This window comes from Triturus cristatus, chromosome 11 (assembly GCF_964204655.1).
Source record: "Triturus cristatus chromosome 11, aTriCri1.1, whole genome shotgun sequence".
Taxonomy (NCBI): domain Eukaryota; kingdom Metazoa; phylum Chordata; class Amphibia; order Caudata; family Salamandridae; genus Triturus; species Triturus cristatus.
In genome coordinates this window covers 667,549,041-667,567,816 of record NC_140594.1, presented here as the reverse complement: position 1 = coordinate 667,567,816, position 18,776 = coordinate 667,549,041, and the positions used below count along the sequence as shown (strand labels likewise).

Below are 18,776 nucleotides of genomic sequence, written 5' to 3'. Positions count from 1 at the left end.
CATAGAAATAATATATTTGTACTTATAATAAACTTATATTATTTTTAAATATATTTTCGCGAAGTCGAGTGCGTGCATCGTGAGCGCAGAGAAACAGGTCAGCAGAGCTGCTGTAGAGCCAGAGAAACCAGGTCAGCAGAGATGCTCTAGAGCCAGAGACCCAGGTCAGCAGAGATGCTCTGGAGCCAGAGACCCAGGTGAGCAGAGCTGCTCTGGAGCCAGAGACCCAGGTGAGCAGAGCTGCTCTGGAGCCAGAGACCCAGGTGAGCAGAGCTGCTCTGGAGCCAGAGACCCAGGTGAGCAGAGCTGCTCTGGAGCCAGAGACCCGGGTCAGCAGAGCTGCTCTGGAGCCAGAGACCCGGGTCAGCAGAGCTGCTCTGGAGCCAGAGACCCGGGTCAGCAGAGCTGCTCTGGAGCCAGAGACCCGGGTCAGCAGAGCTGCTCTGGAGCCAGAGACCCGGGTCAGCAGAGCTGCTCTGGAGCCAGAGACCCGGGTCAGCAGAGCTGCTCTGGAGCCAGAGACCCGGGTCAGCAGAGCTGCTCTGGAGCCAGAGACCCGGGTCAGCAGAGCTGCTCTGGAGCCAGAGACCCGGGTCAGCAGAGCTGCTCTGGAGCCAGAGACCCGGGTCAGCAGAGCTGCTCTGGAGCCAGAGACCCGGGTCAGCAGAGCTGCTCTAGAGCCAGAGACCCGGGTCAGCCGAGTTGTTGTAGAGCCAGAGACCCGGGTCAGCAGAGCTGCTCTGGAGCCAGAGACCCGGGTCAGCCGAGTTGTTGTAGAGCCAGAGAATCGGGTCAGCCGAGTTGTTGTAGAGCCAGAGACCCGGGTCAGCAGAGCTGCTCTAGAGCCAGAGACCCGGGTCAGCCGAGTTGTTGTAGAGCCAGAGACCCGGGTCAGCAGAGCTGCTCTGGAGCCAGAGACCCGGGTCAGCCGAGTTGTTGTAGAGCCAGAGACCCGGGTCAGCAGAGCTGCTCTGGAGCCAGAGACCCGGGTCAGCCGAGTTGTTGTAGAGCCAGAGAATCGGGTCAGCAGAGCTGCTTTAGAGCCAGAGAATCGGGTCAGCAGAGCTGCTTTAGAGGGAGAGAATCGGGTCAGCAGAGCTGCTTTAGAGGGAGAGAATCGGGTCAGCAGAGCTGCTTTAGAGGGAGAGAATCGGGTCAGCAGAGCTGCTTTAGAGGGAGAGAATCGGGTCAGCAGAGCTGCTTTAGAGGGAGAGAATCGGGTCAGCAGAGCTGCTTTAGAGGGAGAGAATCGGGTCAGCAGAGCTGCTTTAGAGGGAGAGAATAGGGTCAGCAGAGCTACTTTAGAGGGAGAGAATAGGGTCAGCAGAGCTGCTCTAGCTGACACTGACTGACACTGACATTGATTGACACTCACTGACTGACCAATCTCTACTACTCTACTACATACTCTCTACTACTCTTCTACTCTCGCCTACTCTCTTCTACTCTCTACTACTCTCTGCTACACCTACTCTCTACTACACCTACTCTCTACTTTCTACTACACTCACTCTCTACTACTCACTCTCTACTACTCACTCTCTACTACTCAATCTCTACTACTCTCTACTACTCACTCTCTACTACTCTCTCTCCTACTCTCTACTCTCTCTACTACTCGCTCTCAACTACTCTCTACTACTCACTCTCCTACTCTCTACTACTCACTCTCTACTACTCACTCTCTACTACTCACTCTCTACTACTCACTCTCTACTACTCACTCTACTACTCACTCTCTACTACTCACTCTCTACTACTCACTCTCTACTACTCACTACTACTCACTCTGCTACTTTCTCTACTACTCTCTACTACTCTCTACTACTCTCTACTACTCTCTACTCCTCATCCTCTACTCTCCACCTGTCTCCACCTCTCTCCACACGCGCACATATATATATGCATTTATATATGTATGTGTGTGTGTGTGTATATATATTCACTGAAAAAACCTTAGGTTTCAGGCATGTTATAGTTAGAAATTAGCATTTAAAAAACCTTAGAAATTCACAAAAAAAACATAGGTTTCAGGCACGTTATAGCCATGCATTCAGTAACATATGTTCAATCAGTGATGTAGTGGTGCAGGGAGGGGGCGGGGCCTGATGTGACAAGTGTGCAAACGTGCCCTGTGGCTCATTTTAAGGTAGGGGATTAAGTCCCCTTGAATCCTGGGGGTCCCTGGGGGCCAACTAGCCCACCAGGTACCTCCAGTACCTCCAGTAAGCGCCACCGAGCTGCATTGCAGAGAAGTGTAAAAAGGGGCGTGGCCTCTGAACACCTCTCTGCAACGCAGCTCCCTGGCACATACTGGAGGTACCTGGTGGGCTAGTTGGCCCCCAGGGACCCTCAGTATTCAAGGGAAATTAATCCCTCCACTTACAACGTGCCAGGGGGCGCGTTTGCTGAGTGCTGCAGTTAGGGGGCGGGGCCTCTGTTGCAATGCGGCTTTTTAATTTTAGTATTTTATTTTACTTGGGGGGGATTTGTGGCCCCCCTCCTTTTACAATAATTAGGGCTCTGGGGACCCCATCCCCCAGGGCCTGCTTTTTTTTACAAAAAATAAAAAATAAAAACGGGAAGGGGGCCACGCGGCCCCCCTCCCGAGGCCAATTTCAGCCCTGGGGACCCCATCTCCCAGGGCATGGCCACATTTTGATTTTTTGTAAAATTAGTTTTAAAGGAGGGGGCTGCGTGACCCCCCTCCTTAGGCCTCAAGGGGCCCCCTTCCCCCAGGGGCCGGCCCTATCCATTGGTGACCGTGGGGGAGACCCAATGCCCCCACAGTCCCACCGGCTCCCCGCCTCCTGCGGGAGCTGGCATTGCTTTTCCACACGGGGAGATGCTAACATACAGCTCACTGTATGGAAAAGCAATCTGGTTTGGATTTTGGAATCGAGAGCAAAAAACCTGCTCTCGCTTCCAAAATTCAAACCAGTGTTTGCTATGGCAGAACGGGAGCCGCACGGCTCCCGTCCTGCCATAGCAAACAGCAGTGTCCCGGGGTGGGCACCCCGGGACACTGCCGAAGCCGGCCCTGAGGGGGTGGCGGTCCCCAGGGCCATTGAGGGCTCCTGGAGGGGGGTCGCGCGGCCCCTCTCCCAACTAGTGTACACAGGAGGTGGTGGTCCCTGGGGCTTCCATAAAGGACTCTCGCATTTGCACGTTAGTGCCCCGGGGAGATGGCAATCCCCGGGGCATGTGGGGGGGCTCAAGCACCCCCACACAGGTTTATTATTTATTTTTTTAAAGCCCCGGGGGTGGTGCTCCCTGGGGCAGCAGGGGGCCGTGTGCACCCTGTGAATAATTAATAAAAGCAGTCCCCAGGGCTTGGGGGGCCTTGGAGGGCCCCCACACATTAAAAAAGAAGCCCCAGAGGTGGTGGTCCCCGAGGCTGTGGGAGGGCCGAGTGCCCTCCTGCACATATTGTTAAGAAAGCCCTAGGGGGTGGCAGTCCCTGGGGCTGCAGGGGCCCCCACGGGCCCGCATATATTTGTTACAAATGCCCCTGGTACCTGGCCCACCCGGGGGCCTCAATTACTTTTTTTTAAAAATGTTGTCCGGATTCGCACACCCAGCGCGAATTCGGCTGATTTTCTTTTAGAAAAAGAAGCTTTCTTTGGCCTGGGGTTCCTTGTGGGATCCCCTGAGCAGGCCTAGGGGGCCAGGGTGTTTCTACCCTGCCCCCTTTTCTTTTTTTACACCTTTGTTTTTCTGTTTTTTTGTGACTCGGTTCTACCGAGTCACAAGATGGCTGCCAACACTTCCTGGTTTGAAGTGTTGACAGCCAATTAGAATAAAGCTTGTGGTCGGGAGGGTTCGCGAACCCTCCTCGGCCATAGATATATACATTTATATTTTTTTACTTTCTCTGCAACTACTGAACGGATTTACACCATTTTACAAAAGGTCGCTTTCTGAATCAAGCACTACCTTTTTGCCACATTTGGGGTAATTCCGTTCAGTAGTTTTGGCTGTAGCCTTGCCCAAAGTTTCTTATGGGAAATTGATTTTTTGACTCTTATTTTTTAAATTTCTCAGCAACTACTTAACGCATTTACACCATTTAAAAAAGGTCGCTTTCTGAACCAAGCTCTACCTTTTTGCCAAATTTGCGGTAATTCCATTCAGCAGTTCAGGCTGTAGCTCGTCCTAAAATTTCCTATGGAAATTATCATGGGGAAAATGCATTTTGGGACCCCCTTTTTTCTCAGCCCCCACTTCACGAATCACCCCCAAACTTTTAGGATAGGAGCTGACCTGGATAGAATTTTGTTTTGAAAAATTTCACAAAGATTCGTCAAACGACGCCAAAGTTATTAGCAAATCAAAAAATGCTTTTCCTATGGAAACTAGGTTCCAACTATAACTACCTACTGGCGACCGCCAGTAGGTAATATATATTCACTGAAAAAACCATAGGTTTCACACATGTTCTAGTTAGCGGAAATTTTACTGATAAAAAACCAATGAAATTCCCCCGTTATAGTTAGTGCAGGCAACTATAACTCACGCGACCGCAATCCTCTGCTGATGCTAATACTGTATTTAGACACTTATTTGCCCATGTCTTCTTCCATACATTTTTAGCTATACATATATTACAAATATTTTTTTTTCATAAAGACACATATGTCCTCAGCAGAAGATTGCGGTCGCGTGAGTTATAGTTGCCTGCACTAACTATAACGGGGGAATTTCATTGGTTTTTTTATCAGTAAAATTTCCGCTAACTATAACATGTGTGAAACCTATGGTTTTTTCAGTGAATTTGCAAGGTTTTTTAAATGCTAATTCCTAACTATAACGTGTGTGAAACCTATGGTTTTTTCAGTGAATTTGTACGTTTTTTTAAATGCTAAGTTACTTTACGCCATTCGTGGCGTGCGTGCCCACTTAACGCAGTTCGTTCCGTGCGCACACGGTGCGCTTCGCGCACCGTGCGCGCACAGTGAGCACGCGGTGCGCTTCGCGCACCGTGCGCCCACTTTACGCAGTTAGTGCCGTGCACGCACGGCGGGCACGCGGTGCGCTACGCGCACCGCGTACCCACGTTACGCTAGATGGGCCATGTATGCACGATGCGCTTCGCGCACCGTGCGCACATGGAGGACATATGATGCACTTCGTTTTGAAAGGTAATATTTTAATTTTTCGTATATTTTATAAGCCATGCACAAATGGTGCCCTTCGGGCACCATTTGCACACGGGGTGGAGAGAGTGTGGATAATTTTTTTTTTTTTACATTTTTTACCGTACGCGTACGGTAAGCGTTATCGGCGAAATTACCGAAAAAATAAAAATTCCGTTTTTGGCCTTGGGGGATCTTTGGGGACTCCCTCAACATGGCTATGTGTGTGGGAGCTGTCTAAACAGCCCCTTTATATGTTTTTGGGCTTTATATTTTAAAAATGACTCTCAGTGCGAGAGAGAAAATGGCGGCCGCCGCTTCCTGGTTTCGGCCGATTCGAATGTTTACTTAGATCTAAGAGCCAATCAGAATCGCGCTCGCCACCGTACGCGTACGGTAAGCGTACCGTAAGCGCACCGTAAGCTGGCTCAGATATATATTGATTTAAAGGCTATTTTCTCAGAATCTACTGAACAGATTTACACCAAACCTACAAAAGGCACTTCCTTGACCTGAGGACTACCTCTCTGCCAAATTTCTAGTAATTCTGTTCAGCCGTTCGGGCTGTAGACCTGTCTAAAGGTCCTATGGAAAAATGCATGGGAAAAACGCGTTTTGGGACCCCCCTTTTATCTCAGCCCCCGCTTGACGAATCCCCCCGAGACTTTCAGGGTAGGAGCGGAGCATAGCGCCCCACCTATTTTGAAAAATTCGCGAGGATTCGTCGACCAGCGCCAAAGTTATTCAAAATAGAATGTTGCGGATTTCCTATGGAAACGTGGTCCTAACTATAACTACCTACTGGCGACCGCCAGTAGGTAATATATATTCACTGAAAAAACCATAGGTTTCACACATGTTCTAGTTAGCGGAAATTTTACTGATAAAAAACCAATGAAATTCCCCCGTTATAGTTAGTGCAGGCAACTATAACTCACGCGACCGCAATCCTCTGCTGATGCTAATACTGTATTTAGACACTTATTTGCCCATGTCTTCTTCCATACATTTTTAGCTATACATATATTACAAATATTTTTTTTTCATAAAGACACATATGTCCTCAGCAGAAGATTGCGGTCGCGTGAGTTATAGTTGCCTGCACTAACTATAACGGGGGAATTTCATTGGTTTTTTTATCAGTAAAATTTCCGCTAACTATAACATGTGTGAAACCTATGGTTTTTTCAGTGAATTTGCAAGGTTTTTTAAATGCTAATTCCTAACTATAACGTGTGTGAAACCTATGGTTTTTTCAGTGAATTTGTACGTTTTTTTAAATGCTAAGTTACTTTACGCCATTCGTGGCGTGCGTGCCCACTTAACGCAGTTCGTTCCGTGCGCACACGGTGCGCTTCGCGCACCGTGCGCCCACTTTACGCAGTTAGTGCCGTGCGCGCACCGCGTACCCACGTTACGCTAGATGGGCCATGTACGCACGATGCGCTTCGCGCACCGTGCGCACATGGAGGACATATGATGCACTTCGTTTTGAAAGGTAATATTTTAATTTTTCGTATATTTTATAAGCCATGCACAAATGGTGCCCTTCGGGCACCATTTGCACACGGGGTGGAGAGAGTGTGGATAATTTTTTTTTTTTTACATTTTTTACCGTACGCGTACGGTAAGCGTAATCGGCGAAATTACCGAAAAAATAAAAATTCCGTTTTTGGCCTTGGGGGATCTTTGGGGACTCCCTCAACATGGCTATGTGTGTGGGAGCTGTCTAAACAGCCCCTTTATATGTTTTTGGGCTTTATATTTTAAAAATGACTCTCAGTGCGAGAGAGAAAATGGCGGCCGCCGCTTCCTGGTTTCGGCCGATTTGAATGTTTACTTAGATCTAAGAGCCAATCAGAATCGCGCTCGCCACCGTACGCGTACGGTAAGCGTACCGTAAGCGCACCGTAAGCTGGCTCAGATATATATTGATTTAAAGGCTATTTTCTCAGAATCTACTGAACAGATTTACACCAAACCTACAAAAGGCACTTCCTTGACCTGAGGACTACCTCTCTGCCAAATTTCTAGTAATTCTGTTCAGCCGTTCGGGCTGTAGACCTGTCTAAAGGTCCTATGGAAAAATGCATGGGAAAAACGCGTTTTGGGACCCCCCTTTTATCTCAGCCCCCGCTTGACGAATCCCCCCGAGACTTTCAGGGTAGGAGCGGAGCGTAGCGCCCCACCTATTTTGAAAAATTCGCGAGGATTCGTCGACCAGCGCCAAAGTTATTCAAAATAGAATGTTGCGGATTTCCTATGGAAACGTGGTCCTAACTATAACTACCTACTGGCGACCGCCAGTAGGTAATATAATATATATATATATATATATATATATATATATATATATATATATATATATATATATATATATATATATATATTACCTACTGTCGGTCGCCAGTAGGTAGTTATAGTTAGGACCCCTTTTCCATAGGAAATCCGCAACATTCTATTTTGAATAACTTTGGCGCCGGTCGAGGAATCCTCGCGAATGTTTCAAAATAGGTGGGGCGCTACGCTCCGCTCCTACCCTGAAAGTCTCGGGGGGATTCGTCAAGCGGGGGCTGAGATAAAAGGGGGGTCCCAAAACGCGTTTTTCCCATGCATTTTTCCATAGGACCTTTAGACAGGGCTACAGCCCGAACGGCTGAACAGATTTACTTGAAATTTGGCAGAGAGGTAGTCCTCAGGTCAAGGAAGTGCCTTTTGTAGGTTTGGTGTAAATCTGTTCAGTATTTCCTGAGAAAATAGCATTTAAAAGCATATATATATGTGGGCGGAGCCTAACCACACATCTCATCCTGAGATCTGATTGGCTGTCAGCACTTCATCCAAGAAGTGTTGGCAGCCATCTTGGGACCAATATACATGATAGCACCTCATTAAAAAGCATTGCAGTTAATAGAAGGTTTTAAGACTTTAGTTACATTATAAATCATTTGTTGATGGTACCATACTCATTTTAGGAATTGTGGTATGTTCTAAGGTGATTTCACCATGTGAAAAAGCCTTCTGCTGGGATATCATGATTGAGAGAAAAATATTTTCTCATGCTTTTACCACAGAGGTTTGGAAGGTGATCTATAAGCTAAACTGAGAGCTTATTTTCTGTAAATTCACATTATCTTTCTCAGTCATGTGAGAATGAAGTCTGACATTCTCAGTAAAACATGTACATCCAACAAGGGCAGAGACTGTCAGTTGATTCCTTTGTGTTCTACTGCAGCTTCCCAGAGTGTTCCAAAGAACTACTAGAGCGCTAACAGTCCTACCTATGATAAACTTATGGCACACCTGAAGCCATCTTGCTTGGAATAAAGTGGTAACTCTTAAAACATTTAATTTCAAAAGGAACAAAATGAGGGGGTTCATTTTTCCATAAAAAGTATGATTAGTGCTGCAGAAAGAAAAATTAGGGCACATTTTGAGTGACTTCTCAAATCCTCTTCTATTTTATTAAAAAATTCTGACATGCAGACTGAAACATGAACTTTCAATACCAGCAGCAGTTTTCCCTGGTGAGCAGTAGCTTTACTACAGTGATCTAATGAGCAAAAAGAGTGCTAACATTCTGAATTTATGGCAAATGTGTGACACATCTGAATGCCTTCTTGATGGAATCAAAGTAAAAAACTGAAAGTATTTCCTACTGAGGAGACTGCAGTAAATGAGGAAATTAGGAAACTTCATAACAAATAAGTCTCCCAAGATGGCCACCAGAGACAAAAGAGCCCAAATGTAGCCCAAATATCACCCAGATGTAGCCCAAGTATAGCCCAATGACAGAATGTCCCAGAATGTTCTTAAAAACAACTAGAGCGCTTACTGTCTTCATTATGACAAAAGTATGGCACACCTGAAGCCATCTTGATTGGAATAAACTGGTAACACTTAAAACATTTAATTTAAAAAGGAACACAATGAGGGGGTTCATTTTGCCATAGAAATTATCATTAATGCTGAAGAAAGAAAATGAGGGCACATTTTGAGTGACTTCTCAAATCCTCTTCTATTTCATTAAAAAATTCTGACATGCAGACTGAAACATGCACTTTTAATACCAGGAGCAGACTTCCATGGTGAACAGTAGTTTTACTACAGTGATCTAATGAGCAACTAGAGTGCTAACATTCAGAATTTATGGCAAATGTGTGACATATCTGAATACCTTCATGATGGAATCAACGTAAAAAACTGAAAGCATTTCCTACTGAGGAGACTGCAGTACATGAGGAAATTAGGAAACTTCATAACAAATAAATCTCCCAAGATGGCCACCGGAGACAAAAGAGCCCAAATGTAGCCCAAAATCACCCAGATGTAGCCCAAATATAGCCCAATGACAGAAGTGTGCAAAACACTTATTATTTAGTGTTTTTGCAGTGTTATATAGTGCAGACTTGTCAGGTATTGGAGTGCTTTACATGAGCATTGGTTACATCACACAAGCACATATTCATTTTGGTTGTAGACATGGGGAGACTAAGTGATTTGACCAGAATCACAGAATGTCGAGCTGAAGCAGAAACTTCAACCTGGTTCCCCAGTTGCAAAGTCTGCAGTTCTGGAAGTAACACCACATCCTCTCCCCTAAGTGCAACATTTAATCAAGTGGTCAACTGGATAAAAAAACATAAAGATAACAAATAATTTAAAAGTGCTTTGTCGCTATTTGAAAACTCAGACAAAATGTCCTTATTTTAGTCTTTTAGAGCACTAACCATAATTTTGATGCCAATAAGACCCTCTCATATATGTAATTTCTAAAGGAAATGCTCTAGGTATTACAGTTTTGATTACATCAAGATGATGTCAGGCGTTCCACACTTTTGTAATAAATATAGAATGTTAGCGATCTAGTTGTTCATTGGGATACTGTTGAGAGGCAAAGGCCAGGGGCACGGACTCTGAAAATTGAAGGCAGGTAGGAGAGTGCAAAGGCAACAATTTAACCACACTGAGCAGGCAGGAAGGGCCGTGGAAGCACAACAGACTATGGAGGGCAGTGGAAAGGGGGGCAGGGGCAACAAACCAACAATACAGGACTTGCAAGAGAGGCTGTTGGAGGGAAGATCTATTACGGGTCAAGGAAGCTCGAGGCGGTCCCCAGAGCCCCGGGAGCCACCACAGAACTGAGCAGGAGAGTGAGTCAGGGACAAAAGGGGCACCTTAATTTGAGCCGGGGTGCCTAGGAACGCTTGCTCCAAAAATGAAGAAAACAGACATATGAGACATGGAATTGGTGGCAGAATACAATGGCAGTTTAATGAGAAGATACAACTTCAAAGAAACCGCAGAATAGAGACATAAAGTACAAAATACAGAATCCAGATAATCATACAGCTGTCATGATATTCTCTGTATCTCAATTAATGTACTGACAGAGAGAGAGAGAAAACACATCTATAAATGCATCATGAGAAACAAGTTACACCAAGGAAAATGTTACCTAGGAACACTCACGTTTACTCTTAGAGCAAGCATTCCTGCAATTACAATACAAAATCTTTTAAATGCAAAAGTAAAGAGAACAATGGTTAAACATAACATGACATTTCATATAGGTAAAATAGAATAAGATACTTCAAGCAAAGCAGAGCAAGACATTTTAAGCAAAGGAAGACGAGAGCTCCCAGCTCTTGGGGAAAACCTGCACAGCCTGTTAACCTACATACAGACGGCGAGGTAGTCCGTCGATATCTGTGGGTGCTCCCTTTTTATATCATTTTGTGGGCTCCTTTGCACGCTACATCTAGCTACGTATGCTACCCAAAAGCTTCGTCTGCAGATTTTACCAGACATTTCGTCATTTACCCACTTAATGCTGACAATGGACTGGGTGAAAAGGTCAGTCTCTCAGGCCAATCGCTTATCGTAAGTTCCATAGAGCAAGCAGAAAATAATGGGTATTGTACGGGAATTCAATATATTCATGTACAAAATCTCCTCAGTTCTCCTAACTTGACGCTCTGCGGTTGCCACTTCCTTAAAAGCGGGAAACCTGCCCAGGAAGCAAGTACCAGTCCAGGATGCAGCCTACTGTATGTCGACAGCTTCAGTGGGATGTTGAACTTTGATACCGAGCACGGAGCACTCGGGTAGGGTGGGGGCTACTAGTTTGGAGCAGAAGGCCTCGCAGACCTGCCTTCAGACTGCTATACACTAAAATTGCAGAGCTATGGTCAATTTAACAAAGAGGCCTACATATTGAACAGAAGGGCCTACACAGGGGTTTTATGCTGGCTGAGTGGTAAGGATGTCTCAGGATAATTATATAGCAACACAGGACCCGCTGGTCAATTTAATACGGCCTACAAATGCGGCTGGCAGGGCAAGGACAAGGGTCTCATACTTCAGGTGTGGACAGAACGGGCCAGGGGCCCCCTGTGATACAAAATCTACCCTCCTTCAAGGCTGTGGCAATGTAATAGACCATTGTGGGCAGAAGGAAGAGGCAATGGTGGTACAACCATACATGCCAACAGACCCGATTCAGCCAGGAAACGTCCAATGTTTTTAAGCTCAAATGGGCTTTATTTGATCTGTCTCCTGTCTACAATATCCTCTTTTTCAATGTAACTCAAAGGGGAAAATCAATACCCCAGTTTTTTTTCAAAATCTCCCTCTTACCAAGTTCAAAATGTTCGCAAGTATGGTACATTGGATCATGGAAGGAAATGGGATAGGGACATGGACTTGGATAACAGAGGACAAGAGGGACATGGAGAGGTGCACCAAACTGACCCTGCAGGGCAGGCATCAGGGTTTGCAGCAGCACAATACACCACACAGGGCATGCAGGACGGGAGTGCAGCACAACAATCCATAGAAAGCAAGAGGGAGGGGACAGGACCATGCACATGGACAACAGAGAACAGAGGGGCAAGAGGCAATGGTAGCTAGCTGACCATAATGGACAGACAGGAGAGAAAGCTGCAGCATTACAGACCATAAAGGGCAGTAGGGACGGATCAGGGGCATTACAATGGAACAGACAAGCCAGGAGGGAGGGAGTAGGGGTCTTCACATGTAAACAGAGGGCTGGGGGCAAGGGGGCAGGGCAGGAGCAGCAAGATAGCCATGGAGGTCAGGCAGGATGGGCACTAGAAGCAAGACACACCATGAAGAGCAACAGTGAGACTGTGATGGCATACACACAGACCATGGAGGGAAGGTGGGACGGGGTCAGGGGCAGCTAACTGACCACACAGGTAAGGTGGGAGGGGCCATGGCAGCACAGAAGACCAATGGCTATGATGGGCAAGAAGGAGGGTGCAGGGGCATGCACAAAGGACGATGGAGGATAGAAGGGAGGGTCAGGACCTGTGCACAGACAAGAAAGTTCAGGGGAAGGGACCTCACAACAGACCACACGGGGCAGGCAGGAGGAGCAGTTGCAGCACAACAGACCAGGGAGGGCAGAAGGGTGTGGCAGTACAATGGACCATGTAGGACAGGAGGAAGAGGATAGGGGCATGGCATGTGGACAGGCAGGGTGGAGGTGGCAGGGACAGGTTACAGTCATCTGACAATGCTAGGCAGGTGGGAGGGGAGTGGCAGCTCAACAGAACACTCAGAGTAAATAGGAGTGGCAGGTCCATGGGACATGGTGGGCAAAACGGATGGAGCAGGGGCATGCACAAAGACATCGGAGGGCAGGGGGAAGGAGAATAGGGGCAGCAAGCTAAGCACAGAGTTTAAGCAGGAGGTCAATGATGGGGCATAGAATTGGGCAATGGAGGGCAGGAGGAGTGGACTGGTACATCATACTAAATTGAGGGCAGTGGCAGCACATCAGACCATGCATGGCAGGAGGGAGGAGGCTATTCCATGGATTCACACAACCGAGGATAGGGAGGAGGGGGATGGGGCAGCAAGCTAACTGTTCAGAGAAGGCGGGTATTAGGAACTTTATTGTTTTTAAAACATTGAGTCTGTGCGAACTACTTAAAATATGAACAAGTATGCAGCATAATCTCACTTTTATTCAGGAAGAAGAGGACGTTTGTGACTGTGACTCCGGGCTCACTTGGCAGAAACACCCCCTGACCCTCCACCCCCTATCGCAAAATGTAATGCCCGTGAAAAGGGTAGGTGAACACAGTGTTATATAGAACATAGTCCTGAGAGCACGATTGAAAATGAAAACTAGATATAGTGTATGGTATAAACTATGCACCAAAAAGTGTGATATAAGATGAACCGGGCGTGAAATATAATATGCAATACATTGTGCGCAATGACAGATTCATTGGAGAGCGCGAGATAGCACAGGCACTAGCGCGTGCTATGCGATATGCGCCTTGGAGTGTAATATGCACAGGGCAGTGTTGTGTAACCTAACTAGTCTCTAAAGTTGTAATATAAAATATGTGCTGGGGAGTGTAACGTTGCATATGCACTGTGACACAGATATGGATCGCAGATTGTAATATGTATGGCATAGCACTGTGCGTTATAACATAGGCATCGAGGAAGGCACGTTAGATGGGGCAATATAACCCGTGCGAAGACAAGTGTGGCATGACATATTCACGGGGTGGTGTTACAGTGCACATGGGCTAGAGAGTGTCATAGCATATGCACTAGCTAGTGGAATACAACACAGAGGTGTGTGGCACTCGGCAGGCAATGGTGGGTGTAACACAGCATTGGGCTCTGTCAGGAGCGCGCTGTGACTCTCAAGTGATGTTCGTCCCCTTTCCAGAGAGTAAAATAAAAAGTATTACACATCCGGCAGTGGATGTGTGTTTTATTAACCGTGAGGGGGGTTTCTTGCATAGTTTTGGTCGAATTTTTGTCGAATCCCCTTTGAATGGCTTGGTGTGCATGTGTATTAAATGTGCCCGTCAATAGCTACCCATGTTTGTATAAATAAACGACAAGGGTGTCTACCGGGATTAGGCACGGTAGGGCATCAGACATGTCAGAGCTTCACTAGTAGTGTAAATACATTCCACGTGGATTCATTGCATGCATAGTCGCCTTTTAATGAATATCCCGCAAATCGTCATGGTGATAGGTACGTACGGTTTGTCCAGCATGTCCTAGGTGTGTCTATAAATAAATATTTTTTTAAAATAATAAAAAACAGTGGCCGGCCCTAGGGATTGGGGTCAAAAAAATATAATTAGGAGACAGGCCCTGGGGGATGGGGTCATCAGGGCCAATAAATTAGAATAAGAAGGGGAACCACACAGCCCCCCTTCTTAAAAAATTAAAATAAAAGACTGGCATCGTGCCGGAGGCCATGCCCCCTCCGTGCAGCACTCTGCAAACGCGCCCCCAACAGGCATCTCCAGTATGCGCCAGGGAGCTGCGCTGCAGACAGGTGTTCTGAGGCCAAGCCCCTTTTTACACCTCTCTGCAACGCAGCTCTGTGGCGCTTACTGGAGGTACCTAGTGGTCTAGTTTGACCCTAGGGACCCTTAGGATTCAAGGGGACTTAATCTCTCAACTTAGAACAGCCACAGGGCGCGTTTACACAGTGGTGAAGGGAGGGGACGGGGCCTGAGGTGACGTGTGCAAACACGCACTATGGCACGTTTTAAATTGGGGATATAATTTCCCTTCAATACTGAGGGCCCCTGGGGGCTAACTAGCCCACCAAGTGCTTCCAGTAAGCGCCACTGAGCTGCATTGCAAGGAGGTGGTCCAGGCCGTGCCACTTTTTACACCTCTCTGCAACACAGCTCTGTGGCATTTACTGGAGGTACCTAGTGGGCTAGTTGGACCCTAGGGACCCTCAGGATTCAAATGAACTTAATCTTCCAACTAAAAATGGACACAGGGCATGTTTACACAGTGGTGAAGGGAGGGGCCGGGGCCTGAGTTAACGTGTGCAAAAACGCCCTGTGGCCTGTTTTAAGAGGTAGTTTTAATCCCCATGCCCTATTATGTACTAGGGGCTTACAGAGGAGGTCATGCTAATCACAGGGGGACCCCAACGCATAATGTTCCCTAGTGTATGTAGGTGTTTTCACTGTATTCTAAGTGTCTTTTAACATAGCACTGTCTCTAGGACTGGCTAGTCAGACTCAGTTACCACCAGTATCCGTCTGAAAAAGTTGAGGGTACAGGATGATTTTGCAACAAGGCTTCTTTCTGCTCTTCTTTTTGTTCTTTCTGCACGTTATCCTTCTTCCTGCACTTATCTTCGTATTTGAGGACTTCTGTTGCTTCTTTCTGCACTTCTTTTGTTTCTTTCTGTGCTTTTTTTCTTCTTTCTTCACATGTCCTATCTCTGTAGGCATAGTTAGAAATTAGCATTTAAAAAACCTTTGAAATTCACAGAAAAACCATAGGTTTCAGGCACGTTATAGTTAGGAATTAGCATTTAAAAAACCTCAGAAATTCACTGAAAAAACCATAGGTTTCAGGGGTGTTATAGTTAGCTGGACTTTTCACTTGTACAAAACCATTGAAATTCCCCCGTTATAGTTAGTTCAGCTAACTATAACTCGCGCGCCCGCAATGCACTGCTGATGACGTCACATATTACATCACTCATGACATGGTCAGTGACATCACTCATGACATCACTGATGACATCTCAAATGACATCACTGATGACATCACTGATGACATCATCCTTGTGATAGAGTGGCAGACCTCCTCTCACCCTAATATAACCTTTGATACACACATTCAAAAATAGAGACTAAAATTTTCAAAACAATGGACATACCAATACCAGTTACAACAACCTCTTCAGTAATTCTAAGATCCACATACACATCCACTCATTCACCAACAGTCCTATACAGTCACTCATACATGTACTCACTCATCATATGTACTCATGCACCTATACATCCTGTTACACAATGCCACTCATCCATAGAGTTACTCACACACATAGTCACTCATGCTAATAGAGAATCAAACATACATTTACTTGCATATACAGTTATACACACACCACCATACTTACTTCTACGGAAACTTACACATACTTAGTCTTTTAAACAATCACTTATAGAAACACATACTTATTCATACAGGAACTCTTTCAATTTCTCATCTCACTCTCACATATACTCACATATATACACCAATAGTCACATATACTAGTTTAAAACATATGTAGTTACTCATAAAGACACTATTGAGACAGTCATTCACTCACTAACACACCCATACACACACTCATCCACCCATACAGTCCTGCACACATGCTGTGTTCAACACATACAAACAGTGAGTCACTCATTCATGCACCTATGCACTACGTAATACCCCCCACCGAACCATGCAGACACTCAGACTGATACTCAAAAAACCAACTAATAACCTATATAGACACCCATGTAGCTACTCACCAACCCATGCAGCCACTTATACACAAAGTGAGAGACTGATACAGATATTTACATATTTAAACATTACTCACTAAGCCATGTATTCACTATGATACACTTAATCAGTCAGTTACACAATCAATTTTTCAAAAACAAATCATCCATTTAGACACTTATATACCCATTTATTCTTCCATCGACCTTGAGATATACATATATAAAACATATTTAATTTTCAGAAAAACACACATTCACTGGATGATGTCATCAGTGATGTCATCAGTGATGTCATGCATGGACGCTTGATTCGCCCGTCCCGTTTTTCTTTGAAGATTTGGTCCAGCCCTTTGATTTACTCAGCTTTGACTCCCCCGAGGCACATACCTTTTGACGCCTACACCTGGCTCCCGTACTTCGAGTGATTGTCGGTTGCAGCCCTTTGATTCACTCAGTTCTGATTCTTCCCCCGAGGCACGTACCTTTTTGACGCCTACACCTGGCTCCCGGACTTCGAGTGCTTGCCGGTTGCAGATCCCGGTGATGTTTACCCCTGATTACTAATCTACTGATTACACGCTGATCTGCATCCAGATTTATCTTTATTGGATTCTCCGTATTTACCTATACTACGTCCAGCACACGTTTATTTATGACCATTGTCCTGATGATGGCCTGAAATCAATCAGGCTGAAACGCCGTCGACAACCCTCAGCAAAGAACTTTGGCTTTTCTGTGGTCACTTGTAAAATTATTTAAATTAGATTGTATATAGTTATATTCCTATGACCACATTGTCATTATTATTTCATCGCCGTTCACGCTGTCTTCACCTATTGTGTTCACTGCGCCGTTCACCATCACTAGCACGCCCAGTGCTCACTTGTGTGTTTTGGTCTTTTGTACTTTTATTGTACCGTAGTGCTGTTCTAACTACTTACAATATATTTTTTTCATGAATTTCTTAGTGGTCTCCCTTCCTTCCCCTTGTGATTTCATTATTGCTTTGAAATTTGCCTTTTAAATGACATCCAGTTGAGACATTGTTGTTTTGACTCATTTAATCAACGCATAAGCAAAGACTGGCTTCTAATGCTACTAAAACTTGACAACATGACAGGTTTTAAAAGAGGTATCTGTCAGCAAATACAAGATGTTACTAAATGCTTCTCTCACAGTGGTTCCCAAATGCACACAGGCTCTCTGTGTGATTCTAGACCAACAACACTATCCCTTGCACTATACCAAAACACATTTCTTCATCTAGAAGGAGTACTACATTTTACTGCAGAAACATAACTCATTTCACAAATTCATAAACAATGACTGGTTTCTACCAAAATATAAAAACTGCATAGTTATCTGTCTACAAACACATGAAAAAAACAAATCCTTATCACTAAATGGTTTCTACATGCACACACACTGTCAAGATTGTAGAGAAAAAAAGTACTCCCTACACTTTAGCAGAAGAAATACATTAGTCTGATTTAAAATAAAAATAGTCTACATACATCCCCTCACAATTAAATATCTCACATTTCAAGATGTTTTGTAGATTAAGAAGTATATCAGTCACACACTAGATATCAGTCAAACACCAGATTTTCTTATACAGCATCTCTGCACTGTGCACCTGTCAGCAGAACAAAAGAATGGCAAAGTTTCCCTCTCATTTTCCACACATATACATATAAACATCAAATCACATTCCTTCCCACATAAATTCAAAAGCAAACACACATTTCTATTGGTTAAACATTTCAACCCTTTCCAAATTACATAAACTTCAACCCTTCCCCCAATCCGCCTTCTGCCCGTTACCATAGAAACAGGTCATGGCACACTGTACTGAGCACACAGGTCACAAGTTCAGCACACACAATGTTGCTAATCAAAACAGCAAGTGTGCTTGACTTCTCAACATATCAGCTTATTATATATAATGTTCCTTACAATCAGTTTTTGTCAACCAATAAGAATCATGAGTTTAAAAAACAGAAATATGCACCCTACCTTTCAGTGTAGAAGGTTGTCAAACAACTAATGATTTCTTGTCTTTTTTCAAAATTGCATCTTAGCCACCATTTTAGAAACATCTTACTTTCCAAACTGCCATTTCATTTACAGAAACCATCTGAGTGCATCCAGACCTCCTTACAAGATGCTTACAGTGTGGATTGTGGGACACAGCTACATTTTCTGGAGCCAAAGGTATGCAGAAAACAAAGGCATTCACAAAGACCTAGGTTTGCCAAATATAGACATTAAATGGATTGGACAGAGAGGGTTAAAGGGGCATCAATTGATGCCATTGGTGAAATCCTTCATGTAA

The 18,776-nt window shown here is 45.1% G+C and overlaps 1 protein-coding gene across 8 annotated transcripts in view; it reads left to right on the top strand.

The window, feature by feature from the left end:
* LOC146785286 (E3 ubiquitin-protein ligase TRIM39-like) overlaps window positions 1-18,776 on the top strand; it is a 581,054-nt gene that overhangs the window by 132,938 nt on the left and 429,340 nt on the right. The gene's annotated exons all lie outside the window — the stretch shown is intronic.